The sequence below is a fragment of the Portunus trituberculatus genome, chromosome 18 (genome assembly GCF_017591435.1).
Source record: "Portunus trituberculatus isolate SZX2019 chromosome 18, ASM1759143v1, whole genome shotgun sequence".
In the NCBI taxonomy this organism is placed as follows: Eukaryota; Metazoa; Arthropoda; class Malacostraca; order Decapoda; family Portunidae; genus Portunus; species Portunus trituberculatus.
The window spans coordinates 6,687,535-6,705,569 of record NC_059272.1 but is presented as its reverse complement, the minus strand read 5'-3'; the positions used below and the strand labels follow the sequence as shown (position 1 = coordinate 6,705,569).

At 37.7% G+C, this 18,035-nt stretch overlaps 1 protein-coding gene across 6 annotated transcripts in view; it reads left to right on the top strand.

Annotated features, from left to right (window-relative positions):
- LOC123505627 (protein Mo25-like) overlaps positions 1-18,035 on the top strand; it is a 91,041-nt gene that overhangs the window by 69,895 nt on the left and 3,111 nt on the right. The window lies entirely within an intron of this gene.

Genomic DNA, 18,035 nt, shown 5'->3' with positions numbered 1-18,035 from the left:
TTGTTTTAGGAGGTACATAGGTCACCATGATTATTAATTCTTTTCCATCACTTTTATCCTTATGCTTATCACTTCTGTTGTTCTTCCCATACCAAACCTTATCCACATTTATTTATTTCTTCGTCATAATCATAACTCCTCCTCCACCTTTACTCTCTATCCTTTCTCCATATATTATATTTATTATCCAAATTTATCTTTGTTTTTCATGCAATTTTGTCTCAGTCAAACACACTATATCAGGCTTCTCCACCATCATATAGTCTTGCAATTCCAATCTACTTGACAGTATCCCATCTATATTAGTATACATTACGGTCCACCCACTGCTCCTCTAGGGGTTCCTCCATATTCCTTCTTTCCACATACCACTTTCTGACTCTCTCTCCTATAACTCTCCAAAAAAACTTTTCTCTTTCCTCCTCAGACCGCTCATCATTTTTCCTTCTCGCCTCTTCCACCAATTCCTTATATCTTCTCCTCTCTTCCTCATTTCTATTCTTTCTCACAAACACCTCTTTACAACCTTCTATCTCTCTTAACTTTGATGTTCTATATAGGACATCCTCCGCAGATTGTTGTGACTTCAGTACTACTTTAATCGGTCTGCTCACTCCCTCCTTATACGGACCCAGTCTATGGATCTCTTCCACTTCTTCTTGTAGGTCTTTTTTTTCATCATCATTTAGATTTTTAAACAGATCTCTTACCGTTTTCAATTCTTCCTTAATTCTCTTAGGCTTATATGTTATATTTTGTTCTTTCATCCCAAATATTAACACACTCTTCTTCTTTTCTGCTATTTCCCTTATCAATGTTTCCTTATTCTTCATTACATTAACCAGTTCCTTGGACCTTTCTTTTTTGTCTTCCTTCAACTGATCTTTAATTATTTCTTGTAATCCAACCATCTCTGCTTCCCTCGACTCAGTCCATTGTGTTTTCTTCAGTTCCCATTCCCTTTCAAGCCTTTCATTCTGCTCACTAATCATTTCCTTAAAGTCATCTTTCTCCTTTACTACTCTATCCATTTTCTCCTCCAACTGTCTCTTGTATTTTTCAACCTCCACCTTCAAATGCGCATTCTCATCCACCAATCGTTTTCATTTTCCTCCAGTCTCTTAACTCTTTCCTTCAAAGCCTTGCGGAATTCTCTATCCTGCTCCTCCTCACTCCTCTGAACTTTTAATTCCTTCACTAACTCCTCAAATCTCTTCTCCAACATCACCAATCTACCTTGCAATGTTGCCCCTATTGAAGCTGGACTCATGCTTTAACTGGCCACTTTCGGCTTTGCTCCCTGGGCCTCATCAACATATTTTGAATTTGGTAATTTATTCCTTACCGGTCTATCCATTTTTTCTTACTTTTCCTGGGAACATGTGGGTGTGTGGTCACTGGGGGGCCAGGCCTGGTAGTTACGTGTGTGGTTGGATGTGTTGGCGGCTGCTATGGCTGGCCTTTGTGGGTTCCCGCTCTGTCGTTTGGAGTGTGGAGGTTTTCCCACCTCCGATCACTCCCATGTACACGCCACCAGGCTACGTTCACTCTGTACACTCGTTCACTCGCTCTGGTCGCCCCTCAATAGCAATAACTATTCTCACTCAAGCACATTGCTTAGCGTGTGGAGTGTTAGTTAGATGCCGCTCTTGCGCAGGAGGCACGTCCGCTCTCCACAGAGCGCGGAGTGTGTGTGTGTGTGTGTGTGTGTGTGTGTGTGTGTGTGTGTGTGTATGTGTGTGTGTGTGTGTGTATTTACCTAGTTGTTTACAAGGCCTGGGCTTTATGCTCGTGTGGCCCTGTCTCCGTGTGTGTGTGTGTGTGTATTTACCTAGTTGTAGTTTTATAGGGCTTGGGCTTTATGCTTGTGTGGCCCCGTCTCCATATCTACACCTATCCAATCTTACTTTAAAAGTATGCACACTCGTTGCAGACACTATTTCTTCATTCAAACTGATCCACATCTCAATACATCTTTGTGGGAAACTATACTTTTTAATATCTCCTACACATCTTCCCTTCCTCAGCTTCTTACTATGCAATCTTGTGCTTCGACTGGCATATTCTTCTCTCAGGATCAGATTCTCATTGTGTGTGTGTGTGTGTGTGTTTCACTGTTTGATCTGCTGCAGTCTCTGACGAGACAACCAGACGTTACCCTACGGAACGAGCTCAGAGCTCATTATTTCCGATCTTCGGATAGGCCTGAGACCAGGCACACACCACACACCGGGACAACAAGGTCACAACTCCTTGATTTACATCCCGTACCTACTCACTGCTAGGTGAACAGGGGCTAAACGTGAGGAGACACACCAAATATCTCCACCCGGCAATCGAACCCTGGTCCTCTGGCTTGTGAAGCCAGCACTCTAACCACTGAGCTACCGGTGTGTGTGTGTGTGTGTGTGTGTGTGTGTGTGTGTGTGTGTGTGTGTGTGTGTGTGTGTGTGTGTGTGTGTGTGTGTGTGTGTGTATTTACCTAGTTTTACCTAGTTGTAGTTTTACAGGGCCTGGGCTTTATGCTCATGTGGCCCCGTCTCCATATCTACACTTATCCAATCTTACTTTAAAAGTATGCACACTCGTTGCAGACACTACTTCATTCAAACGTCTCAATACATCTTTGTGGGAAACTATATTTTTTAACAACTCTCAGACATCTTCCTTTTCTCAGCTTTTTACTATGCGATCTTGTGCTTCGAATGTCATTTTATTCTCTCATGATCAGTTTCTCATTATCCGCTTGGTCCATTCCATTGATCAATTTGTAAACTTGTATCAGATTCCCTCTCTCCCTTCTTTGTTCCAGGGTTGGTAGATCCATAGCCTTTAGTCTCTCCTCATATGTCATCCCTTCAAGTTCTGGAACCATTCTTGTAGCCAATTTTTTGTAGTCTCTCCAACTTCCTTATGTGTTTCTTTTTTGTGGGGGGTCCACACAACTCCTGCATATTCCAATCTGGGTCTTATTATAGTATTTATCAATTTCTTCATCATTTCTTTGTCCATGTAGTGACATTCTGTTCCAATATTCCTTAGCAAATTATGTGTCTCTGAAAATTCTATCTATATGGCTTAGCAGTTGATTGTTTTCTTCCATCGTTACTCCCAAGTCCTTTTCCTTTTTTATTTTCTCTAGTTCTACTCCATCTTCCATCTTATAGATTCCCTCTGGTCTTCTTTCACTCTTTCCCATTTCCATGACATGGCTTTTGTCCACATTGAATTCCATCTCCCACTTCTTACTCCATTTCCAAATCTTATTTATGTCTTCCTGCAGTATTTCACAATCCTCTTTTTGCTTTTTAACTCTGCACAGTTTTGTATCACCTACAAACAGATTTATGTAACTTTTCACTTCTTCTGGCATATAATTTATATATATGAGAAAAAGTATTGGCACCAATACTGACCTCTGTAGCAATCCGCTTTCTACTGCTCTCCAGTTGGACTTCATATCTTTAACTACCGTTCTTATTTCTCTCCCCCTCAAATAATTTTCCTTCCATCTCAATGTGCTTCCCTTTTGGCCACCCTTCTCCTCTAACTTCCACAGTAATCTTGCATGTGGCACTTTATCAAATGCTTCTTTTTAAATCCAAATAAATACAGTCAACCCATCCCTCTCTCTATTGTACTCCTTCAACTATTCTTGAGTAGAAACTCAGTAAATTTGTTACACATGACTGACCTCTTTTAAAACCAAATTGGCTATTTGATGATAATTTGTTGTCTTCAATGAACTCGATCCATTGTTTCTTTATTATTCTTTCACACATCTTGCATATTGCACTAGTTAGTGATACCGGTCTGTAATTTAAAGGTTCTTCCTTCCTTCCACTCTTATATATGGGAACCACCTCAGTTGTTTTCCATTCTACTGGTACTGTCCAACTTTCTATTGAACATTTTATGATGATGTATATAGGACTTGCTAGTTTTTCCCTACATTCTTTCAGTATTCTGCCTGAGACTTCATCTGGTCCCATTGCCTTTTCTTCATCCAGTTCCTTCATTAACTCTTTTATTTCAAGCTAGGTTACTTTAATCTCTTTCATATAGACTGTCTATCTTTTACCCTGTGGCCTTTCAAATTTGGATTCCTTAGTAAAGACCTGAAATGTATTATTTAACAGTTCTGCCATACTTTTTGAGTCTTCCACCATTCTGTACTCTCCTTTTAACCTTTCTATTGTTTCTTTTTGCCTTATTTTTCTATTTATGAATCTGTAGAACAATTTTGGTTGCTCCTTACATTTTTTACAATGTCCTTTTCATAGTTTCTTTCCTCTTCCTTCCTTACCTTGAAGTTTTCCTTATTTCGTGGATTTTTATTTCTCTTCCACCTTTTCCATGCTCCATCTCTTTTCTCCTTTGCCCTAGCACACCATGCATTAAACCAATCTTTCTTTCCTTCTTCTTTAGGTCTATATTTTGGGATATATTTCCTGACTTCTGTTTTGTATATTTCCAAAAATATGTTATATTTATCTTGCACCCACTGTGAATTCTCCATCTCCTCCCAGTTAACATTTTTAAAATAGTTCTTGAGGTTCTCTATATCAGCCTTTCTGTAATTTAATCAGTCACCTTTGTATGATTCATCTCTATCTTCCTTTCCCTCCTCTATATCCATTTCTAATATTACATGGTCACTCTTTCCCAATGGGTACTTATATCTTATATCATCGCTTATTTGTATTCCCCTTGTTAAAACCAAATCCAATCTCGCTGGCTCGTCGTTTCCTCTAAATCTTGTGTTTTCCTTTACTCTTTGGTCCATCATATTATCTATCATTAGATTCAGAAATCTTTCTCCCCAGACTTCTTCTCCCATACCACTTTCACATTTTTTCCCAGTCCATCTCCTTACATTTGGAATCTCCTACTAATATCACTTTTCTCCTGCCTTTTATGACTCTCGTCAGGCTCCTTATTGTGTCATCTATCATGCCTTTAGATTCTTGATTGCTCCATGAATTTGTTTTTGGTGGCACATATGCTCCAATGATTGTTAACTCTTTTTTTGTTAATATGCATCTTAACATACAGTACTTCTGCTTTTCCTTCCCCACACTCCACTTGGTTTACCACCATATCTTTCCTTACGATTATCATGACTCCTCCTCCACCTTTACCCACTGTCTCTCCTCCATACATTATACTTAATATCTGCATCTGTTTTTATTGCCTCTCTTAATTTTGTTTCAGCCAGGCACACAATTTCCAGTTCTTCCTTTATGTAATCTCTTAATTCTAATTTACTTGATAAAACCCCATCTATGTTTGTATACATCATTTTTAATTTCTTCCTCTTATTACCTTTAGTTAAACTTCCTCCTTGCTCCACTTTTTCCTCTTCCTTCTCTTTTGTGTATTTACCTATTTACCTATGTTTTGCATGGTTACTCCTAAGTCTTTCTCCTCATTGGTCTCTTCAATTTTCTCATCTCCCAGCCTGTAATCCTTGTTTGGTCTGTATCTACTTCTTCCCATTTTCATAACATGGCTCTTGTTTATATTAAATTCCATCTGCCACTCTATATTCCACTCATATATTTTATCAAGATCTTCCTGTAACTTGTTACAATCTTCCACACTCTTTACTCTAATCATAATTTTAGTATAGTCCGCGAACAAAATTCATGTAACTGTCTATTCCTACTGGCATATCATTAACATAAATCAAAAACATGATGGGACCAAGCACTGACCCTTGTGGAACTCCACTGGTTACCTTTTTCTACTCTGACTTCTTTCCTTTCACCACTGTTCGCATTTCTCTTCCCACTAAGTAATTTTCCATCCATTTTGCTAGTTTATCACTTACTCTTCCAATCTTCTTTAGTTTCCACATCAGTCTGGTGTGTGGCACTTTATCAAAGGCCTTTCTCAAGTCCAGGTAAATAGCATCCACCCATCCCCCTCTATGTTGTAGTATGTCAGTCACTCTTGAATAAAAACATAATAAATTGGATACGCACGATCTTCCTTTTCTGAAACCAAACTGCCTTTCACTCAGGATGTTTTCACTTTGTAGATACTCACTCCACTTAGCTTTAATTACTTCTTCACATAACTTGCACAATATACTAGTCAACAATACTGGTCTGTAATTTAACGGTTCCATTCTACTTCCATTCTTATATATAGGCACAATGTCAGCTCTTTTCCACTCTTTCGGGACTATTCCTGTTCGTATGGAGGTTTCCACAATATCAAATATGGGGTTCAACAATTGATCTTAACATTCTTTCAGCAACCTCCCAGATATACTATCAGGCCCCATTGATTTATTAATATCCAAGTTATTTATAATTTTCCTTATATCTTCTTTAGTAACCATGATGTCGTGCATTTGCTTTATTTCAGTAGGCTTTCTCCTGTAAAATAGGAATATGAAGTAGATGGATACATTATGTATTTACACCAGAGACTTGGTAGGATAGGTGGAGGAGTAGTTATTTATGTAAAAAAATCCTTCATTTCCAGTCAGGTTAATGGTATTAAGGTAGATAACAGAGTAGAGTCCTTATGGCTGGATGTTAGAGTAAACAAAAGTAAAGTTATTAGAGTAGGAGCTTTACATAGACCACCTAAGCAGTCAGCAGATGTAGACAACCTTATGGTAGATGAGATAAATAGGGGGTGTACTAGTCAGACAATTATCTTAGGGGATTTTAATCTTAAGTCAGTAAACTGGGAGAGGATGGTAGGAGATGCTAGTGAAAATAAGTTTATGGAAAGTTTTCAGGATAACTATTTAGTGCAGATGGTAGATAAACCTACTAGGGGGAGGAAGGTTTTAGACATAGTGCTAACAAATATTGAGCATTGTTTAAAGGAAGTTGAGGTAGGAGAGACTTTAGCAAACAGTGACCATCATATAATTAGATTTATCATTAATTCCAGTAGGGATAATATAGTGAATAAGACTAGAGTCCCAAACTATCAGAAAGGCAATTATGGTAGGTTACGTCAGTTATTAGGAGAGGTAAACTGGGAAGATAGTTTTGGAAATAAAACTGCACAGGAGGTGTGGGATATTGTTAAGGTTGTAGTAAAGGGTATAGTGATGCAGTGTATCCCTTACAAAGATATAAGGCAGAGAAACAGGAAGCCATTATGGTGGACTCACGAGATAGGTAGACAGATCAGAGAGAAGAAGAGGGCATATAGAGAGTTGCAGAAAAGTGGGGAAGATGTAGATTTCATTAGGTACAGACAGGTCAGAGATGATTTGAGTAAGGTTATAAAAAAAAAGTAAAAGGCAGGCAGAGATAAAACTAGCTAGAGCTGGGAGTAAAGATCCCCAAAAATTATATAGTTATTACAAGGTCAGTGATAAAAGATGGTGTAGTAGTGGATCAAAATGAAGACATAGTAGAATTATTGAATGAACAATTTTCTTCAGTATTTACTAGGGAAAGAATAGGAAATCCTGTTACAAACAGTGCGACGAGTAGTTTAAGAGCTTTAGAAAATATTGATATAAAACCGGGAATTATTAGGAAATTTATTCTTGAACTAGACGATAGGAAAGCTAGTGGTCCTGATGAGCTACATGCCAGAGTACTTAGGGAGGGTGTAGACAATATTTCTCAAGCACTTAAGTTAATCTTTGAAAGATCACTTAGGTTTGCTGAGATACCTCAGGACTGGAAGTTAGCTAATGTTACTCCAATATTTAAAAAAGGTAGGAAGGATGATGCAAATAATTATAGACCGATCAGTTTAACTAGTATATTATGTAAGATACTAGAGAAAATCATTAAGGGTAGTATTTGGGAGCATTTAAATGAGAATAGATTAATTAGAGATACCCAACATGGCTTTAGATCAGGGAGGTCCTGTCTTACAAATTTGCTCGATATCTTAGAATATATTACCAAGGAGTTAGATGATGCAAATATCATAGATGTTATATATCTAGATTTTAGCAAGGCGTTTGATAAGGTACCGCATAGGAGGCTAGTGTACAAATTGAGACTACATGGAATAGGGGGTAGGTTAGTTGATTGGATTAGTGAATGGCTTTCTGATAGGAAACAGAGAGTAGTATTAAATGGGGCAATGTCTGAGTGGAAGGAAGTTGTTAGTGGGGTACCCCAAGGATCAGTGCTAGGACCTCTTCTTTTCTTGGTGTACATTAACGATTTAGATATAGGAATTAGTAGTAAAGTATCAAAGTTTGCAGATAATACTAAGATAGCATGTGCAGTACAGGGTGAAAAGGACAATTACAGAATACAACGAGACCTGGACTGGCTGATAGCATGGGCAGACTGGTGGCAGATGGAGTTTAATTCTAAAAAGTGTCAGGTTATGTATTTAGGTAAAGACAACACAAACTTTAGCTATGAGATGGAGGGATATTGGCTAGAGGCAGTAGAGGAAGGAAAGGATTTATGAGTAGTGATAGACAGGACTATGAAATTTTCAAAGCAATGTTTAGAAGCAAGAAATAGGGCAAATAGGATCCTGGGTTTTATAAATAGAAATGTTAGTTATAAAAGTAAGGAAGTGGTGCGTAGCTTATATAATTCCTATGTTAGGCCCCATTTAGAGTATTGCATACAGGCCTGGTCACCCCATTATAAGTAGGATATCAACATGTTAGAAGCAGTTCAGAGAAGAGCAACTAGGATGATACCAGCATTAAAGCGCCTGGAGTATAGAGATAGATTAAAGGAATTAAACATGTTTTCATTGGAGAGGAGATGTATAAGAGGGGATATGATAGAGTTATTTAAAATGTTCTCAGATACAAATTATATAGATATGAGATCTTTCTTTACCTTAGAGGAGGGAAGTAGGACTAGAAATCATGGCAGGAAGATTAGAAAGCAAGGCTGCAGGTTAGATATAAGAAAATATTTCTTTAGTCATAGGGTGCTAGACTTCTGGAATGCAATGCCAGACAGGGTTGTAAATAGCACTAGTTTGACAATGTTTAAAAACAGATTAGATAAGCAGTTAAATTTATTAAATCTATAATTATGTATAGACCTGCATGATAGTTTTTATAAGAAATTTACTATAGTTAAACAAGACATGATCCCCATGTATGGGGATCACAGATTGTAGAGGAATTTGCTGCAGGACTTAGCCCTATTAATGGGCCAAATATTTAGAATTAGTATATAATGTATTGTGTACTTGTAAGTGTATCTTTAAGTACTGATGACGAGGTCGCTGTGCGACTGATACAGGATAACCTAGATGGGCCCTGGTGGCCCTTTGTTATCCTATTATTTATGTTATGTTATGTTAAAATGCTCTTCCTTTGTAAACACTTTGCAAAAGTTGTTCAATATTTCAGCTAAATCTCTAGCATCCTCATATACTTCTTCCCCAACTTTTACTTTTTCTATTGCCTCCCTTTTATTTAATTTTCCATTTATGAATTTAAAACATTTTAGGGTCACTATCACAGTTTTCCACCACTCTCTGTTCATATTTGTGCTGTTCTTCTTAATTCAACATATCTATTCCTTGCTGTTTTGTAAACTTCTCTTGATAATACTTCACTGTTTTTCTTAAGTTTCTTCCATGCCTTTTCTTTGTTCTTTTTTGCTTCTTCAGAATTTCCATTAAACCACTGCTTATTATTTAAAGTCCTCATTCTGTGATATGGCACAAACTTCTTCACAGCACAGTTATATAAATCCATAAATTTATCATATTTCAAATGCATATCCACTTCCTGGTACACCACAGACCAGTCATTTTCATTAAAGAACTCTCTTATATGGTTGTAATTTGCCCTGACATAATTTAATTTTTCCTCCTTGTACTCCACACTCTTTTCCATGCTTAATTCGGTATCCAGCTCAAATCTTAGGACATCATGGTTGCTTTTCCCCAAGGGACATTCATGGTCAATTTTCTCTTTTAGGGAGATGCCCCTGGTTAATACCAAATCCAACTTAGCTGCAACATCCTGTCCCCTGCACCTTGTTGGTGATCTCACCCACTGTGTCATCAAGTTATTTGTTGTAATGTTTAACAATTCCTCTACCCACTCACCACCATTCACCACTTTGTAGTCTTCCCACACTATTTCCGTACAGTTAAAGTCCTCGACTATCATCACTCTATCCTTTTTGGTGAGTTCCTGTTTTATTCTGTCTAGAGTATTTCTCATCACCTCTTGATACTGTTCATAATTCCAAGCACTGGTTCTGGGTGGTATGTATACTGTTATAATATTAATGTCCCTCTTACCATCTGTTATAAGCATACTTATCACTTCCTCATTTCCCTTACTAAAGTTCACCTCCTTCACTATCAGATCTTTTTAGTAAAACCATTATACCACCACCTCCTTTATTCTTTCTATCATTTTTCCATACTTTGTAGTGTTTTACATCAAACCAATCTAGCTTTATTTCGGGCCTTAACTTTGTTTTCACCACACACATTATGTCCGGTTCATTGTTTCTTAAGTAATCCATACATTCTAGCCTCTTAGACAGAAATCCATCTATATTCGTGTATGTCACTTGAATTCCATTCCTAATCTCTTTCTTCCATGTTTCAGTCTGTGTACTGTCTATTCCGTCTGTTTTATCCACCATTTCTTCAGCCTCCCATTTCTCATCCTCCATAAAACTTGGTCGTTTCCTCCTCGGTTCTTTCCTCATTCTTCTCTCTCACTTCAGTTACAAGCTCTCTCATTTTCATTCTTTCCTTCTGTGTCATATTTCTTCTTATGTAAATTGTTTTGGTTTCCTCGTAGTCTTTAAGTTTCCAGGCCCTCTTCAGTAAGGCCTTGGCTGCCACCTGAGACTTTAATTTGAATTTTAATGGTCTACTCTTGCCTTCTTCATAAGCTCCTAGTCTCACACTTTCCTCTATTTCAGCATATAGGCATTCGTTCTCCTCGGAGATCTTATTCAGTAAAAACTTTATCCTGTCATTTTCCTTATCCCTCCTATCTTGCCAATTCCTGTTAGTTTCCTCTCTCAAACCTGTTATGATCACGCATTTCTTTCTTTTCAGCAATATCTTTCACCACATACTCATTTTCCTTCAAATCCTAAACCATTTCACTCTGTGTAATCACTTTATTTTCTTCTTCTTGCTTTTTCATTATCTCTTTGAAGAACTTCTTTACTTCTTCGTTTTCATGTTTCACTTCCTTCATTCTAGCATCAATTAGGTTGAGGCACTCCTCCTTCCCTAAGTCACCTTCGGATATTTTCTTTTCCATTTCAAGTAGTTTGGCCTTCATTTTGTCACATTGTTTCCTTAGATGCTGATTTTCTTTTACCATTTCCACTTTCTCTTTCAATAATTCCTTGTTCTCTTTCGTTAGCATGTAGATTTCTTTTTTGAAGGTATCATTCTCCGCTATAACTCTATCTAACTTCTCTTCTATATATCTAATATTGACAAACTTACTCTCTAAGGCTTGAATTCTTGAATCCATGTCCAATTTGTTTAATCCACTTGGAGTGGTAACCAATTACTCAAAATCCCTCCTGCTTCTAGGTGTCGACGTTATGTTACCGCCAGCTGTTTCACCCAAAACAAAAACATTGCCAACACTCTCCGGTTAGGAACTATTTTCCATTTTCATTTGAAAATGGACTATTTTCTGCCCTTTTTCAGAGCAGGACACCAACAGGACACTAATTACACCCTATAAAGATACACTGGCCCTGTAAACACTATAGGTAATTGCTCCTTTTCCCTCGTCCTCAGTTGAAGACAAGCTGTCTTCAGGACTCCTGCACTCAGTGGTGGCGCGGCTGTGTATTTACCTAGTTGTATTTACTTAGTTGTAGTTTTACAGGGCCTGGGCTTTATGCTAGTGTGGCCCCGTCTCCATATCTACACTCATCCAATTTTTCTTTAAAACTATGTACACTCTTTGTTGACACCACTTCCTCACTCAAACTGTTCCAAGTCTCAACACATCTTTGCGGGAAACTAAATATTTTAATATCTCTCAGACATCTTCCCTTCCTCATTTTCTTATTATGCGATCTTGTGCTTCTAATGTCATATTCTTCTCTCAGGATTAGTTTCTCATTATCCACTTGATCCATTTCGTTAATTAATTTATAAACTTGTATCAGATTCCCTCTCTCTCTTCTCTGTTCCAGGGTTGGTAGATCCATTGCTTTTAATATCTCCTCATATGTCATCCCTTTAAATTCTGGAACCATTCTTGCAGCCATTTTTTGTAGTCTCCAATTTCCTTATGTGTTTCTTTTTATGGGTGGTCCACACAACTCCTGCATATTCCAATCTAGGTCTTATTTTAGTACTTATCAATTTCTTCATTATTTCTTTGTCCATATAGTGAAATGCTAATCCAATATTCCTTTGCAAATTATACGTCTCTCTGAAAATTCTATCAGTATTGCTTACTGGTTGATTGTTTCCTTCCATTGTCACTCTCAAGTCCTTTTCCTTTTTTAACTTTTTCTAGTTCTACTCCATCTCCCATCTTATAGATTCCCACTGGTCATCTTTCACTTTTTCCCATTTCCATGACATGGCTTTTGTCCACATTGAATTCCATCTCCCATTTATACTCCATTTCCAGATCTTGTTTAAGTCTTCCTGTAGTATTTCACAATCCTCTTTTTGTTTAATGACTCTGCACAGTTTCGCATCGTCCGCAAACAGATTTATGTAGCTGTTCACTCCCTCTGGCATGTCGTTTATATATATAAGAAAAAGTATTGGTGCCAATACTGACCCCTGTGGCAATCCGCTGTCTACTGCTCTCCACTTGGACTTCATATCTTTAACTATTGTCCTTATTTCTATCCCCCTCAAGTAATTTTTCATCCATCTCAATGTGCTTCCTTTTAAGCCACCCTTCTCCTCTAACTTCCATAGTAATCTTTCATGTGGCACTTTATCAAATGCCTTTTTTAAATCTAAATAAATACAGTCAATCCATCCCTCTCTCTCTTGTACTTTATCAACTATTCTAGAGTAGAAACTCAATAAATTTGTTACACATGACCGATCTTTTCTAAAACCAAATTGGCTATTTGATAATAATTTGTTGTCTTCAAGAAACTCAACCCATTGCTTCTTTATTACTCTTTCACACATCTTGCATATTACACTAGTTAGTGATACCGGTCTGTAATTTAAAGGTTCTTCCTTTCTTCCGCTCTTATATATGGAAACCACCTCAGCTCTTTTCTACTCCACTGGTACTGTTCCATTTTCTGTTGAGCATTTTATGATGTATATAGGACTTGCTAGTTCTTCCCTACATTCTCTCAGTATTCTGCCTGAGACTTCATCCGGTCCCATTGCCTTCTCCTCATCTAATTCCGTCATCAACTTTTTCATTTCAAGCTTGGTTACTTTAATCTCTTTCATATAGACAGTCTATCTATTACCCTGTGGTCTTTCAAATTTGGATTCCTTAGTAAAGACCTTCTGAAATTTACTATTTAACAGTTCTGCCATACTTTTTGGGTCTTCCACCATTCCATTCTCTCCTTTTAACCTTTCTATTGTTTCTTTTTGTCTTATTTTTCCATTTATGAATCTGTAGAACAATTTTGGTTGTTCCTTACATTTTTCGATAATGTCCTTTTCATAGTTCCTTTCTTCTTCCTTTCTCACCTTAGCATATTCATTTCTTGCTGTTTTGAAGTTTTCCTTATTTTCTGGATTTATGTTTCTTTTCCACCTTTTCCATGCTCTATCTCGTTTCTCCTTTGCCCTAGCACACCTTGCATTAAACCAGTCTTTCTTTCCTTCTTCTTTAGGTCTATATTTCAGGACATATTCCCTGACTCCTGTTTTGTATATTTCCAAAAATAAGTTATATTTCTCTTGAACCGTTTCTGAGTTTTCCATATCCTCCTAGTTTACATTTTTAAAATAGCTCTTGAGGTTCTCAATATCAGCCTTTCTGTAATTTAATCGGTCTCCTTTGTATGATTCATCTCTATCTTCCTTTTCTTCTTCTACATCCATTTCTAATATTATATGGTCACTATTTCCCAATGGGCACTTATATCTTATATCATCATTAATTTGTATATCCCTTGTAAAAAGTAGGTCCAAGTTTGTGTGTGTGTGTGTGTGTGTGTATGTGTGTATTTAGCTAGTTGTATTGTACAGGGTTCGAGCGGGGCTCATAGTGTCCTGTCTCCATGTCTCCATTTATCTAATTTTTTTTTAAAGTTATGCACACAATTAAGTTATGCAACAATTCCATTATCCAATGCATTCCATTTTTCCACCGTTCTGTGTGGAAAAATTGTATTTTCCAACATCCTTCACACACTGCCTCATCCTGATCTTCTTTTCATGTCCTCTTATCCTTCCATCCTCTTCTGCCAACAGCACCAGGTCTTCTTTGTCTATCTTTTCAATATCATTTACTATTTTATACATTGTTATTAGGTCCCCTCGTTATCTTCTATCTTTTAAGGTTGGCAATCCTATTTCCTTCAGTCGTTCTTCATATGTGAAGTCCTTTAATTCCGGCACCATCTTTGAAGCAATCTTCTGTATCCTTTCCAGTTTTCTTATATCTTTTTTAGAACTCAGAGACCATACCACTGCTGCATATTTCATTCAGCCTTGGGCGTATCATGCTTGAGATGATTTTTTTCATCATATCTTTATCCATGTAATGAAATGCCAAATATTAGTCAACATCTTATATGATAGTCCAAATATCTTATTTATGTGTTTATCAGGGCTCAGATTTTCTTGTACGATCACTCTAAGATCTTTTTCCTCTTTAGTCTTTGTTATTTGCTTCTCTCCCATCAAATAGTTCCATACTGCTCTTCTCTTACTCTTTCCTAGTTCCATGATGTGATATTTCTTGGCATTAAACTCCAATTTCCACTTGCTCCATTCATAGATCTTATTTAAATCTTCCTGTAGCAGTATACAATCCTCTCTGGTTTTGATAACTTTTAGCAATTTTGCATCATCAGCAAATAAATTCATATAGCTGTTTACTCCAATGTGAATATCTTTTACATAAACTTGAAACATAATGGGGGCTAACACTGACCCTTGTGGCACCCTACTGGTTACTTTACTCCAAGATGAGTATGTATCTCTGATCACAGTTTTCATTTTATCTATCCTTCAAATAATCTCTTGTCCATTCGAGCAAGGTTCCATGCAGTCCTCATATGTTCTCTAGTTTCCAAAGAAGTCTTCCATGAGGGATTTTATCAAATGCCTTTTTAATGTCCAGGTATACTGTGTCTACCCATCCATCTCTGTTTTCAAGTCCTGCAATAACCCTGGAGTAGAAGCTTAACAAGTTTGATACACATGACCGTCCTGTCCTGAACCCAAACTGTCTTCGATATGACTTGCTCCTCTTCTAGAAATTTAACCCATTTTTTATTTTATAATTATTTCACATAATTTCCCTATGACACTTGTAAGTGACACTGGTCTGTAGTTTAGTGATTCAGTTGCCTTTCCTCCTTTAAATATCGGTATTACGTTGGCTCTCTTCCACTCTAGTGGAACTTTCCCTTCATTTATTGAACTTTTAATTATTTTGCAAATTGGCTCCAGTAATTGCTCTTTTACATTCTTTTAACACCCAGCCTGATACACCATCTGGCCCCATTGCTTTCCTGACTTCCAACTTGTCCAGTAATCTTTCAATATCCTCTTTATGAACTGCAATTTCCTGTTTATGTGTGTGTGTGTATTTACCTATTTACCTATTTGTGTATTACAGGGCCCGAGCTAAGCTCTCTGTGTCCTGTCTCCTTGTTCATTCCTGTCATATCTCTCTTTCATCTGGTTGACACACACTGCGTCAACGACATCACTGCTCAGTTTATTCCACTTATCAATGCTACGATGCGGGAAACTGTATTTTCTCACGTCAATTAGACAGATGTCCTTTATTAGCTTTTTTCCATGTCCTCAGAGATGATTACTTGTGGTCACCTTTATCAACTCTCTATCCAGTATGTCAATCTTGTTCACCAATTTATACATAGTTATCATGTCTCCTCTTGTTCTTCTCTCTTCTAATGTGGTCAACCACAGCTTCCTCAGTCTTTCCTCATAGTCTAACTCCCTGAGTCCTGGTACCATCCTTGTTGCCAGCCTCTGTACCCTTTCCACCTTCTTCACATTTTTCTTCTTGTGCAGTGACCAGACACATGCTGCATATTCTAACTGGGGTCTTATTAAGGTACATAATATCTTCTTCATCATTCCTTCATCGAGGTAGTGGAATGCAAGGCCAATATTTTGAAGCATGTTGAATGTTTTCCCAAAAATCTTGTTAATGTGTTTCTCCGGTGACAAGGTGTTTTGCACGGTTACTCCTAAGTCTTTCTCCTCATTGGTCTCTTTAATTTTCTCATCACCCAGCCTGTAATCCCTGTTTGGTCTGTATCTACTTCTTCCCATTTTCATAACATGGGTCCCTGTTTGGTCTGTATCTACTTCTTCCCATTTTCATAACATGGGTCTTGTCTATATTAAATTCCATCTGCCACTCCTTACTCCACTCATATATTTTATCAAGATCTTCCTGTAACTTGTTACAATCTTCCACATTCTTTACTCTCCTCATAATTTTAGTATCGTCCGCGAACATGTTCATGTAACTGTCAATTCCTACTGGCATATCATTAACATAAATCAAAAACATGATGGGACCCATCACTGACCCTTGTGGAACTCCACTGGTTACCTTCTTCCACTCGGACTTCCTTCCTCTCTCCACTGTTCTCATTTCTCTTCCCATTAAGTAATTTTCCATCCATTTTGCTAGTTTATCATTTACTCCTCCAATCATCTTTAGTTTCCACATCAGTCTATTGTGTGGTACTTTATCAAATGCCTTTCTCAAGTCCAGGTAGATAGCATCCACCCATCCCTCTCTATGTTGTAGTATGTCAGTCACTCTTGAATAAAGAGAGAGAGAGAGAGAGAGAGAGAGAGAGAGAGAGAGAGAGAGAGAGAGAGAGAGAGAGAGGAATATAGTGTAAAACACAAAGTTCCAGGTATTCATAAGACAAAATTTTAATTGACCAAATATGCTGCTTACAGACATTTTACACTGTCATATCAGATAGTGTGCTTCATTAAAAGTTTATTATTGAATGAATTCATGTCTTTCATAAGGTACTACAGGTTGAACCTCCGTAATCCGGTATTCTTTCATCTGGCAACACCTGTAATACGGCAAAATTTTTGTTTGCCGGAATTTTTGAATTAGCCGGAGTATTTTGCCGGACCGCTGCTAGGACACGGCGGCGCTGTACTGTGTTTTGGAGCCCGGGCATTCTGGGTCAAATTTGGATCAGTACCACGCTGCCACTCATTGCAAGCACCATCCCCCCAGGTGCATAAACATTTTTTTCTGTAATATTTACCCCTAAACATGGCTTCCAAGCAACCAGGGAGTAATAGTGTTGTGTGTGAACCAAAGACAAAGCACAAACATATGACAGTATCAGTGCAACAGAAAGTGGACATATTAAGGAAGCTAGATAAAGGTGTTTCAGTGGAGAGCGTATGCCAACAGTACAACATTGGCTCATCAACCGTCTATGATATAAAAAAGCAGAAGAATCAACTTCTCACGTTTTACAGTGAGTGTGAGAGCAAGAAGAACATGGAGGTTCGTAGAACACTTAAGGAGGGTAAAAGCAGTGATTTAGACAGTGCTCTCATACAGTGGTTTAAGCTTTGGTGCGCTGGTAACGTCCCTGTGTCCGGCGAGATGATAATGGCGCAGGCAAAAATTTTCCATGCTGAACTTAATTTACAACAGCGTGTTTTTCTATATGCTTCTGCATGTATATTTTCATGTACAACTATCATATATCAAAACAATGTTACAGCTACACTTGTATATTTCAGGCTAAGTATATAGAGAGTGTTTTGGGGACCACCTATAGTTCGGAATTTTCCATGGTCCGGCAAGTCTAAGGTCTGGTGGTTGCCGGATTTGGGAGGTTCAACCTGTACTAACAAAATCTAACCAAAGTGTCATTACATACAGACGGTTTTATTGGACCAATGTTCACTCTTTTAAA